This window comes from Cydia strobilella, chromosome 4 (assembly GCF_947568885.1).
Source record: "Cydia strobilella chromosome 4, ilCydStro3.1, whole genome shotgun sequence".
NCBI classification, from domain to species: domain Eukaryota; kingdom Metazoa; phylum Arthropoda; class Insecta; order Lepidoptera; family Tortricidae; genus Cydia; species Cydia strobilella.
The window spans coordinates 1062907-1073756 of NC_086044.1; positions in this window are offsets into that span (position 1 = coordinate 1062907).

The window sequence follows — 10850 nt, forward strand, 5'->3', positions numbered from 1 at the left end:
ACTCCCCCGCCGCCGCGCCGCCCGCGGCCAGACTCACGCCGAGACGGCAGAAGGATCTACTGGCACGCAGGTAAGGAGCGCTGCGCCCGGCTGTCGCAGGCCGGCGCGCTGCTCGCCGGAGACTCCCCCGCCGCCGCGCCGCCCGCGGCCAGACTCACGCCGAGACGGCAGAAGGATCTACTGGCACGCAGGTAAGGAGCGCTGCGCCCGGCTGTCGCAGGCCGGCGCGCTGCTCGCCGGAGACTCCCCCGCCGCCGCGCCGCCCGCGGCCAGACTCACGCCGAGACGGCAGAAGGATCTACTGGCACGCAGGTAAGGAGCGCTGCGCCCGGCTGTCGCAGGCCGGCGCGCTGCTCGCCGCAGACTCCCCCGCCGCCGCGCCGCCCGCGGCCAGACTCACGCCGAGACGGCAGAAGGATCTACTGGCACGCAGGTAAGGAGCGCTGCGCCCGGCTGTCGCAGGCCGGCGCGCTGCTCGCCGGAGACTCCCCCGCCGCCGCGCCGCCCGCGGCCAGACTCACGCCGAGACGGCAGAAGGATCTACTGGCACGCAGGTAAGGAGCGCTGCGCCCGGCTGTCGCAGGCCGGCGCGCTGCTCGCCGGAGACTCCCCCGCCGCCGCGCCGCCCGCGGCCAGACTCACGCCGAGACGGCAGAAGGATCTACTGGCACGCAGGTAAGGAGCGCTGCGCCCGGCTGTCGCAGGCCGGCGCGCTGCTCGCCGCAGACTCCCCCGCCGCCGCGCCGCCCGCGGCCAGACTCACGCCGAGACGGCAGAAGGATCTACTGGCACGCAGGTAAGGAGCGCTGCGCCCGGCTGTCGCAGGCCGGCGCGCTGCTCGCCGGAGACTCCCCCGCCGCCGCGCCGCCCGCGGCCAGACTCACGCCGAGACGGCAGAAGGATCTACTGGCACGCAGGTAAGGAGCGCTGCGCCCGGCTGTCGCAGGCCGGCGCGCTGCTCGCCGCAGACTCCCCCGCCGCCGCGCCGCCCGCGGCCAGACTCACGCCGAGACGGCAGAAGGATCTACTGGCACGCAGGTAAGGAGCGCTGCGCCCGGCTGTCGCAGGCCGGCGCGCTGCTCGCCGCAGACTCCCCCGCCGCCGCGCCGCCCGCGGCCAGACTCACGCCGAGACGGCAGAAGGATCTACTGGCACGCAGGTAAGGAGCGCTGCGCCCGGCTGTCGCAGGCCGGCGCGCTGCTCGCCGCAGACTCCCCCGCCGCCGCGCCGCCCGCGGCCAGACTCACGCCGAGACGGCAGAAGGATCTACTGGCACGCAGGTAAGGAGCGCTGCGCCCGGCTGTCGCAGGCCGGCGCGCTGCTCGCCGCAGACTCCCCCGCCGCCGCGCCGCCCGCGGCCAGACTCACGCCGAGACGGCAGAAGGATCTACTGGCACGCAGGTAAGGAGCGCTGCGCCCGGCTGTCGCAGGCCGGCGCGCTGCTCGCCGCAGACTCCCCCGCCGCCGCGCCGCCCGCGGCCAGACTCACGCCGAGACGGCAGAAGGATCTACTGGCACGCAGGTAAGGAGCGCTGCGCCCGGCTGTCGCAGGCCGGCGCGCTGCTCGCCGGAGACTCCCCCGCCGCCGCGCCGCCCGCGGCCAGACTCACGCCGAGACGGCAGAAGGATCTACTGGCACGCAGGTAAGGAGCGCTGCGCCCGGCTGTCGCAGGCCGGCGCGCTGCTCGCCGCAGACTCCCCCGCCGCCGCGCCGCCCGCGGCCAGACTCACGCCGAGACGGCAGAAGGATCTACTGGCACGCAGGTAAGGAGCGCTGCGCCCGGCTGTCGCAGGCCGGCGCGCTGCTCGCCGCAGACTCCCCCGCCGCCGCGCCGCCCGCGGCCAGACTCACGCCGAGACGGCAGAAGGATCTACTGGCACGCAGGTAAGGAGCGCTGCGCCCGGCTGTCGCAGGCCGGCGCGCTGCTCGCCGCAGACTCCCCCGCCGCCGCGCCGCCCGCGGCCAGACTCACGCCGAGACGGCAGAAGGATCTACTGGCACGCAGGTAAGGAGCGCTGCGCCCGGCTGTCGCAGGCCGGCGCGCTGCTCGCCGCAGACTCCCCCGCCGCCGCGCCGCCCGCGGCCAGACTCACGCCGAGACGGCAGAAGGATCTACTGGCACGCAGGTAAGGAGCGCTGCGCCCGGCTGTCGCAGGCCGGCGCGCTGCTCGCCGCAGACTCCCCCGCCGCCGCGCCGCCCGCGGCCAGACTCACGCCGAGACGGCAGAAGGATCTACTGGCACGCAGGTAAGGAGCGCTGCGCCCGGCTGTCGCAGGCCGGCGCGCTGCTCGCCGCAGACTCCCCCGCCGCCGCGCCGCCCGCGGCCAGACTCACGCCGAGACGGCAGAAGGATCTACTGGCACGCAGGTAAGGAGCGCTGCGCCCGGCTGTCGCAGGCCGGCGCGCTGCTCGCCGGAGACTCCCCCGCCGCCGCGCCGCCCGCGGCCAGACTCACGCCGAGACGGCAGAAGGATCTACTGGCACGCAGGTAAGGAGCGCTGCGCCCGGCTGTCGCAGGCCGGCGCGCTGCTCGCCGCAGACTCCCCCGCCGCCGCGCCGCCCGCGGCCAGACTCACGCCGAGACGGCAGAAGGATCTACTGGCACGCAGGTAAGGAGCGCTGCGCCCGGCTGTCGCAGGCCGGCGCGCTGCTCGCCGCAGACTCCCCCGCCGCCGCGCCGCCCGCGGCCAGACTCACGCCGAGACGGCAGAAGGATCTACTGGCACGCAGGTAAGGAGCGCTGCGCCCGGCTGTCGCAGGCCGGCGCGCTGCTCGCCGCAGACTCCCCCGCCGCCGCGCCGCCCGCGGCCAGACTCACGCCGAGACGGCAGAAGGATCTACTGGCACGCAGGTAAGGAGCGCTGCGCCCGGCTGTCGCAGGCCGGCGCGCTGCTCGCCGCAGACTCCCCCGCCGCCGCGCCGCCCGCGGCCAGACTCACGCCGAGACGGCAGAAGGATCTACTGGCACGCAGGTAAGGAGCGCTGCGCCCGGCTGTCGCAGGCCGGCGCGCTGCTCGCCGCAGACTCCCCCGCCGCCGCGCCGCCCGCGGCCAGACTCACGCCGAGACGGCAGAAGGATCTACTGGCACGCAGGTAAGGAGCGCTGCGCCCGGCTGTCGCAGGCCGGCGCGCTGCTCGCCGCAGACTCCCCCGCCGCCGCGCCGCCCGCGGCCAGACTCACGCCGAGACGGCAGAAGGATCTACTGGCACGCAGGTAAGGAGCGCTGCGCCCGGCTGTCGCAGGCCGGCGCGCTGCTCGCCGGAGACTCCCCCGCCGCCGCGCCGCCCGCGGCCAGACTCACGCCGAGACGGCAGAAGGATCTACTGGCACGCAGGTAAGGAGCGCTGCGCCCGGCTGTCGCAGGCCGGCGCGCTGCTCGCCGCAGACTCCCCCGCCGCCGCGCCGCCCGCGGCCAGACTCACGCCGAGACGGCAGAAGGATCTACTGGCACGCAGGTAAGGAGCGCTGCGCCCGGCTGTCGCAGGCCGGCGCGCTGCTCGCCGCAGACTCCCCCGCCGCCGCGCCGCCCGCGGCCAGACTCACGCCGAGACGGCAGAAGGATCTACTGGCACGCAGGTAAGGAGCGCTGCGCCCGGCTGTCGCAGGCCGGCGCGCTGCTCGCCGCAGACTCCCCCGCCGCCGCGCCGCCCGCGGCCAGACTCACGCCGAGACGGCAGAAGGATCTACTGGCACGCAGGTAAGGAGCGCTGCGCCCGGCTGTCGCAGGCCGGCGCGCTGCTCGCCGCAGACTCCCCCGCCGCCGCGCCGCCCGCGGCCAGACTCACGCCGAGACGGCAGAAGGATCTACTGGCACGCAGGTAAGGAGCGCTGCGCCCGGCTGTCGCAGGCAGATTTTCGTAGGGTATGGATGTTGCCATATGAAGGGTGTCACATGCGCGTTTCTGCCTTATGAAGCAATTGTTTCTAAAACACCATAAAATAAAAATGTTTTTGTTGGCCAACCAATCACAAAGCAGATGCGACGCAGCAGCGTGTTTAAGTAGGCTAATTTGCATTGAATCGAGTCTCCTTAAACAAGAAATATTTTATCGAAATGTATGAAATTCTATTTTCAATTTTTTTATAAATCGGAAGTGCCATAGACTATCCAACGTTGAAAAGAGTAAGATTGTAGTGTTGCATGTGAAGTTGTAATACACAGATTATAGTCGACGAGTAGAAAAAATATATTTTTATAATATGTATTGTTCAGCCGAAATAAGAATTACCAGCCTCGTGTAAATAAACGAATTCTCTTGACTTGCGCGTTTATATTATACGATCGTCTATTCACAGCAGCATTGTACAGGGGAAGTAAAGAGAACCTTGTTCAAGTCCTTTTGTCAATCGTTCTACACCAGCGGCCTGTGGGTTAGTTATACCATAGAGTAACTTATACTAGAGCGGTACTGTCATAGTAAATTTTGTAACCCCAGTAAATTCACTGCCATCTGTCGACACACTTTAAAACTAAAAATAAATATTTATAAAAATACGATAAAATGTATTTAAATATGGATAAATGATTTTTTTTATTTGCATTAACTATTTTTATGATTTTGACCCATGTTCTTTCACTGACATGCGTTAAAATTGTTAAATAACAAACGAAACCGTCAACGCCATCTATACGACAGTAAGCCAAAGCTAGTAGCGCCCTCTGAAAGAGAATCAAATTTTCTTGATTTTCGTGGCACGTTTTTTCCTTAGACTGTATACATCTATTACGGAGTTATATCTATCTTTGGTTATACTCAGAGCCCTCAACGCCTTAAGAGTTCTCTATAATAACATGTTTAGGGTGCTGATGGGGCTCCCTAGATTCTGCAGTGCATCTGGCATGTTCGCCGACGCACACGTAGAGGACTTCCACGCCATTATGCGCAAAAAGATCATGTCCATCAGAAGCAGAATACAGGGTAGTGTCAACAGCATATTAAATATGTTAGCGGACAGGCCAGATAGTCTTTTACAAAGACATTGGATTTCTGTGTAAATATAGTTTTAGTATAACTAACCTAGCTTTTAAGTAACTAACTAATAAATTATAAGTTGGGCAATAAGCTTGTTATATTTTATTCCGTTTCTATAAGCATAGAGTAACTGATACTAGAGCGGTACTGTCAAAGTAAATTTTGTAACCCCAGTAAATTCACTGCCATCTGTCGACATACTTTAAAACTAAAATCAAATATTTATAAAAATACGATAAAATGTATTTAAATATGGATAAATGATTTTTTTTATTTGCATTAATTATTTTTATGATTTTGACCCATGTTCTTTCACTGATATGCGTTAAAATTGTTAAATAACAAACGAAACCGTCAACGCCATCTATACGACAGTAAGCCAAAGCTAGTAGCGCCCTCTGAAAGAGAATCAAATTTTCTTGATTTTCGAGGCACGTTTTTTCCTTAGACTGTATACATCTATTACGGAGTTATATCTATCTTTGGTTATACTCAGAGCCCTCAACGCCTTAAGAGTCCTCTATAATAACATGTTTAGGGTGCTGATGGGGCTCCCTAGATTCTACAGTGCATCTGGCATGTTCGCCGACGCCCACGTAGAGGACTTCCACGCCATTATGCGCAAAAAGATCATGTCCATCAGCAGCAGAATACAGGGTAGTGTCAACAGCATACTAAATATGTTAGCGGACAGGCCAGATAGTCTTTTACAAAGACATTGGATGTCTGCAATTATACCCCCCATTCAGGGGATATATATTTTTAAATTAAGGTTGTGTAAATATAGTTTTAGTATAAATAACCTAGCTCTTATGTAACTAACTAACTAATAAATTATAAGTTGGGCAATAAGCTTGTTATATTTTATTCCGTTTCTATAAGTGAAAACCTATAATTGGCTTTCTAATTCTATTATAGTTTTTGATATGTATAGCGCTGTTGGTTTTCAATGTATCAAAATAAAATAAAATAAAACAAAATTTGGAACACCGTGTCTGAATAAAGAAATTATTTATTATTTATTTATTTCTTTATTCCCTTTTTAATAGCCATTATAGTAATTAATAACAATTTCCTTTTCAGAACCGATTTCAGAATGGAAGACATCAAACGCCTGAAGCTTTAATGTAAACAATATTTACATTTTATATGCATTTATAATTTATTATTATATTCAAATACATATTTCATACTATAATTGTAAGAATAAATAAAACATATTATTTATATCGAACTTATGATTTACTTTTTAACCTGTCTTCTCTTGTTGTCTAGTGATTGTCTATAAATTAATTTTTATTACTTTAAGTGTTTTAAATATATCTCCATTTGAGAGAATTAAATTCGCACACCGAGCATGTTTATGACCTCTACCTCCTCTTTGTCACAAACTTGTTTGGTTGACCTCCCAACAGGGAATATTACGCAAAACTGCGTAGGGGGCGCCACTACCACAATCAGAGGGTCTATCGCGAGACAAGAAAATCGAAATTTCGTTATCTAACATTCACTCTTGCATATTCGAGCTATAAAGAGGCAGATAGCGAAATTCGGATTTCGGTCGGTCCTCTAAAAACAAACCGCCTTGATGCATCAATGTCATATTTTATTATCTCTAAAAACCTATTAACATTTGTGGTGTTTTCTATAATAAGGGACCTTATTGTCGATGGCGCTTACGCCATTATTAACGATGCTCCGATATAAATACAATGCCGCGCGAAGCTGCGCCATCGACAATAAGGTCCCTATTCATAGAAAATGCCCCATTTAACCTTTTGAACGCTTTTCCTCAAGCGTCAAGGCGTGGCCTTAACACCAATATCACGACTAGTGAATAAAGAAAATAAACCTTATCTGTCAGCAGGACAATTGCTTTGACAGCGTCCGCCATGACCACTTTAGTGGTCGCTGGCGTGGCAGGCACGACAGCACACGACCTATTTAGTGGCTCTTGGCGTCCAAAAGGTTAAATCGGTTCAACGGTTGTTTTTAGGGTTCCGTACCCAAAGGGTAAAAACGGGACCCTATTACTAAGACTCCGCTGTCCGTCTGTCTGTCTGTTACCAGGTTGTATTTCGTGAACCGTGCTATAGCTAGAGTTGAAATTTTCACAGATGATGTATTTCTGTTGCCGCTATAACAACAAATACTAAGAAGTACGGAACTCTCGGTGCGCGAGTCTGACTCGCACTTGGCCGGTGTTTTTTTTCTTTTTGCTTGAAATTATTATACGTGTCACATAATTGTTTACCGATTCTGGGAAAAATAATAAATAAAATTAAAATATCGATATTTACTGCTAAATCAGTGTTAGAAGTTGCATAGGGTAAATCAAGATTTACATATGTTTATGTAATAACATATTAGGGCAATCAAAATCATAATCGGAAAATGTATTAATTTACTATCAAAATAATTATACAGGAACAAATCGATTTTATTTAATTATGCATACAATTATGTTTTCGTTGTGTAGGCCGCATCCATCACTATACATTAAAGGGTTAAGCGAGAAGAGACAGACAGACAGAATAAATAAATAAATATTATAGGACATTCTTACACAGATTGACCAAGTCCCACGGTAAGCTCAAGGAGGCTTGTGTTATGGGTACTCAGACAACGATATATACAATGTATAATATAAATACTTAAATACATAGAAAACACCCATGACTCAGGAACAAATATCTGTGCTCATCACACAAATATATGCCCTTACCGGGATTCGAACCCAAGACCATCGGCTTCACAGGCAGGGTCACTACCCAGTACCCACTAGGCCAGACCGGTCGTCAAAATTACTTTCGCATTTATAATATTACTAGAGTTGCAGATGTAGGCGTCAAGACCGCTAAGCTTAAGTGGGACTGGGCGCGACATGTCTGACGCATGCACCCGGAAAGGTGGGCCAAAATGGTTACTGAGTGGGACCCACGGAGCACCATAGACGGTGCAGGCCGGGGTTCGAGGGTGAGATATATAGGAGCCAGGAACACTGGGATAACTAATTAAAAAGGCCAATGCACGTCTGTTCGTATTCAAAGATATATTCGAAGACAAGTTACAACTACCACCAAATTATGACTTTGAATTATTAATAAAAATCTTAACCTACCCGCGAGTTGACTGACCGAGCGATCAGCTGCGATACGTGTCTATGTATGTACCTGCGGTACTATACATGTACATGTATCACAAGGCAGACCAAAACAGAGATGGCGGGACGACTTGGACGCATTCTACCCCCAAATGGTGGGAAAACGCCGATGACAGGGTCGAGTGGAGAAAACGAGGGGAGGCCTTTGCCCAGCAGTGGGACACCAAAGTAGGCTAATAAAATAAATAAAAATATTAGTGGGGATAGATTCAATGAAATAAAACAACCATATCAACGCTATTATTTTACTGCTAGATCGATAATAGTGTAAATACTGATATATGCGAAATGCAACGTGTATAAATATGTTAGATAACATTGAGTGCTTGTGCTCTTAAGTAGAGAGATTTAACTGTTTCTTAAGTATTAAAATAGATCAAACAACATAGCAGATACGCCACTCCCGAAAAAAATAATTTCCATGTGTAATTAACGTTCATTTTTTGCTTGAAAGATTTATTACAAAATGCTAATGGTTATGGCTAAAAAGTGGTGTATTTGCTATATTTTTATGTATTTTTTAACGGTCCCTATTGTTTCCCATATAGTTTTAAGTCATAATGTATTGTTTGTCCACATTTTCGTTACTCATAATTTGGTTTTTCTCAGACACGCGTATGTTTTCAGGATTGCCATAAAACAACCCTAACCTAGCCTATCTATAGGATAACCAGAGGAAATTCCTGAAAAGTTAACGGTTTCAGAATTATTACTAATGATAATATGACAATCATTACATTATGACTTTCAATAATTATGTCAAACAAAGGGACCCCATTTTGTAACTAGAAAATATTATTTATAATTAATTTAAAAATGTGATAGAAACTTTCTAATATGTATATGATGTTTGTCAATATTTTTAGCAAATAAGGCACAGTACTTGGACGATTGCGGTGGTAAGAAGTCTTATATCTAGAATATATTACAAAATGCTTTAAAATACAAGTTAATAGATTAACAGTTCAAAAGTCCATAAAAAAAGAAACCATTAGTAATAAGTTAAAAAAAAATCATTGATAATGATAACATGTCAATGAAAATGTCATGAAAACATGGCAATGATAAAAAATAAATAAAAATTTTCACTGTTACTCTCACTACACTCTAGATTCTAAATAAAAATCGATAGTGTAGCGAGTAATCTAAATCTCTTGGTCGAACAAAACTCAAAATCAGAGCAAAACATACTTTGCTTTCCTGTAGGTACGAAAATAAAATGTTTAAATAATTCATAATAATTAATTAACTATTAAATAATATCTTACCTTAAGTGCATTTTATGTGCTTGTATGAAATGCATAATAGACAATAACAATAGTGGTGTACATATTACCATAAAAAATATACATTAAATTATTATTACGAAACTACATTACATGTTTTTTCTTATTGCTAAACCTGTGATGGGAACATTAAATAGATAGATATTTTTAATGTTACCAGATTAAACAATAAAATGTTGTATTTTCTATAAAAAGGGACCTTATTGTCGATGGCGCTTACGCCATTACAAACAATGCTCCGATATAAATACAATGCCGCGCGACGCTGTGCGGCGTAAGCGCCATCGACAATAAGGTCCCTTTTCATAGAAAATGCCCCATATTATACAGTATAGCTAGTTTTAGCTCGAAAATTATCGTAAAGCGTAAATTAAGGCAGGTACAGATTCGTTACTTCGTTGTTATTTGGGTGAAACTTTTTCTTGTCACCCGTTGCTATGGTTACATTCTCCTGGGTCACTCTTAAAACATGCTTAAAACCCCGATTTTATCCTCGTAAGTCCCATGTCAATTTTTGCGCATTTGAATTTGGAACTTTCTTTTATTTCTATATGAGTTCAAAACACGAATTTAATTTGTACTTGTACAAGTACACGGGGACTTACGAGGTTAAGGTAATTAAAATAACCAAACATGCATTTTTGTGGTAGATATAAGGCCTTTCCACTGAGCTACCACTAATAAGCACGTTTGTGGACAACATTCCGTCTAACAAACTGTGCTAATATTGTCCCCTGGCTGACGGGACACAATAACAACAAGAAAAAGTTGATTCACCCATTTACTAGAATAGTTAAATAAAGTGTACAATACAGTTTACATTGTATTAACAATGGTTTACAATGTATTAACGATGGTATCAGCTGTCGTCTAATTGGGACATTTTCTATGAAAAGGTACCTTATTGTCGATGGCGCTTACGCCGCACAGCGTCGCGCGGCATTGTATTTATATCTGAGCATTGTTTGTAATGGCGTATGCGCCATCGACAATAAGGCCCCTTTTTATAGAAAATACCACAATTATTTTCGTTGTCTTGTTTCTGACCACTCTGTCACGCTTCTATTTTATTGTCTTTTATCAAATAAATAAAAAAAGTTGAGTGCTATTGCATGTCTTTCTAGCTGTAGATTATAATTTGAGAAATATTAAAAACTAAATTTCACCCCATACGAAAAGCTCCACTCCGTCACATATTTTGGGACCAAAAACAAACAACGAATAGGATTTTGACGCAGCTGTCAAATGTTTAAGATAAGATAAGATAAGATAAGATATATTTATTTGCAAAAATGTAGTGGTAAACATAGTTGGACAGTGGGTAATTTTAAGTGCGTACATTTTACTTAAAGAAGCATGCAAACATTCCTTATTAACTATTTTCTATTAGAGCTGCGTAATTATTATTTCGCAATTCGGCGGCGT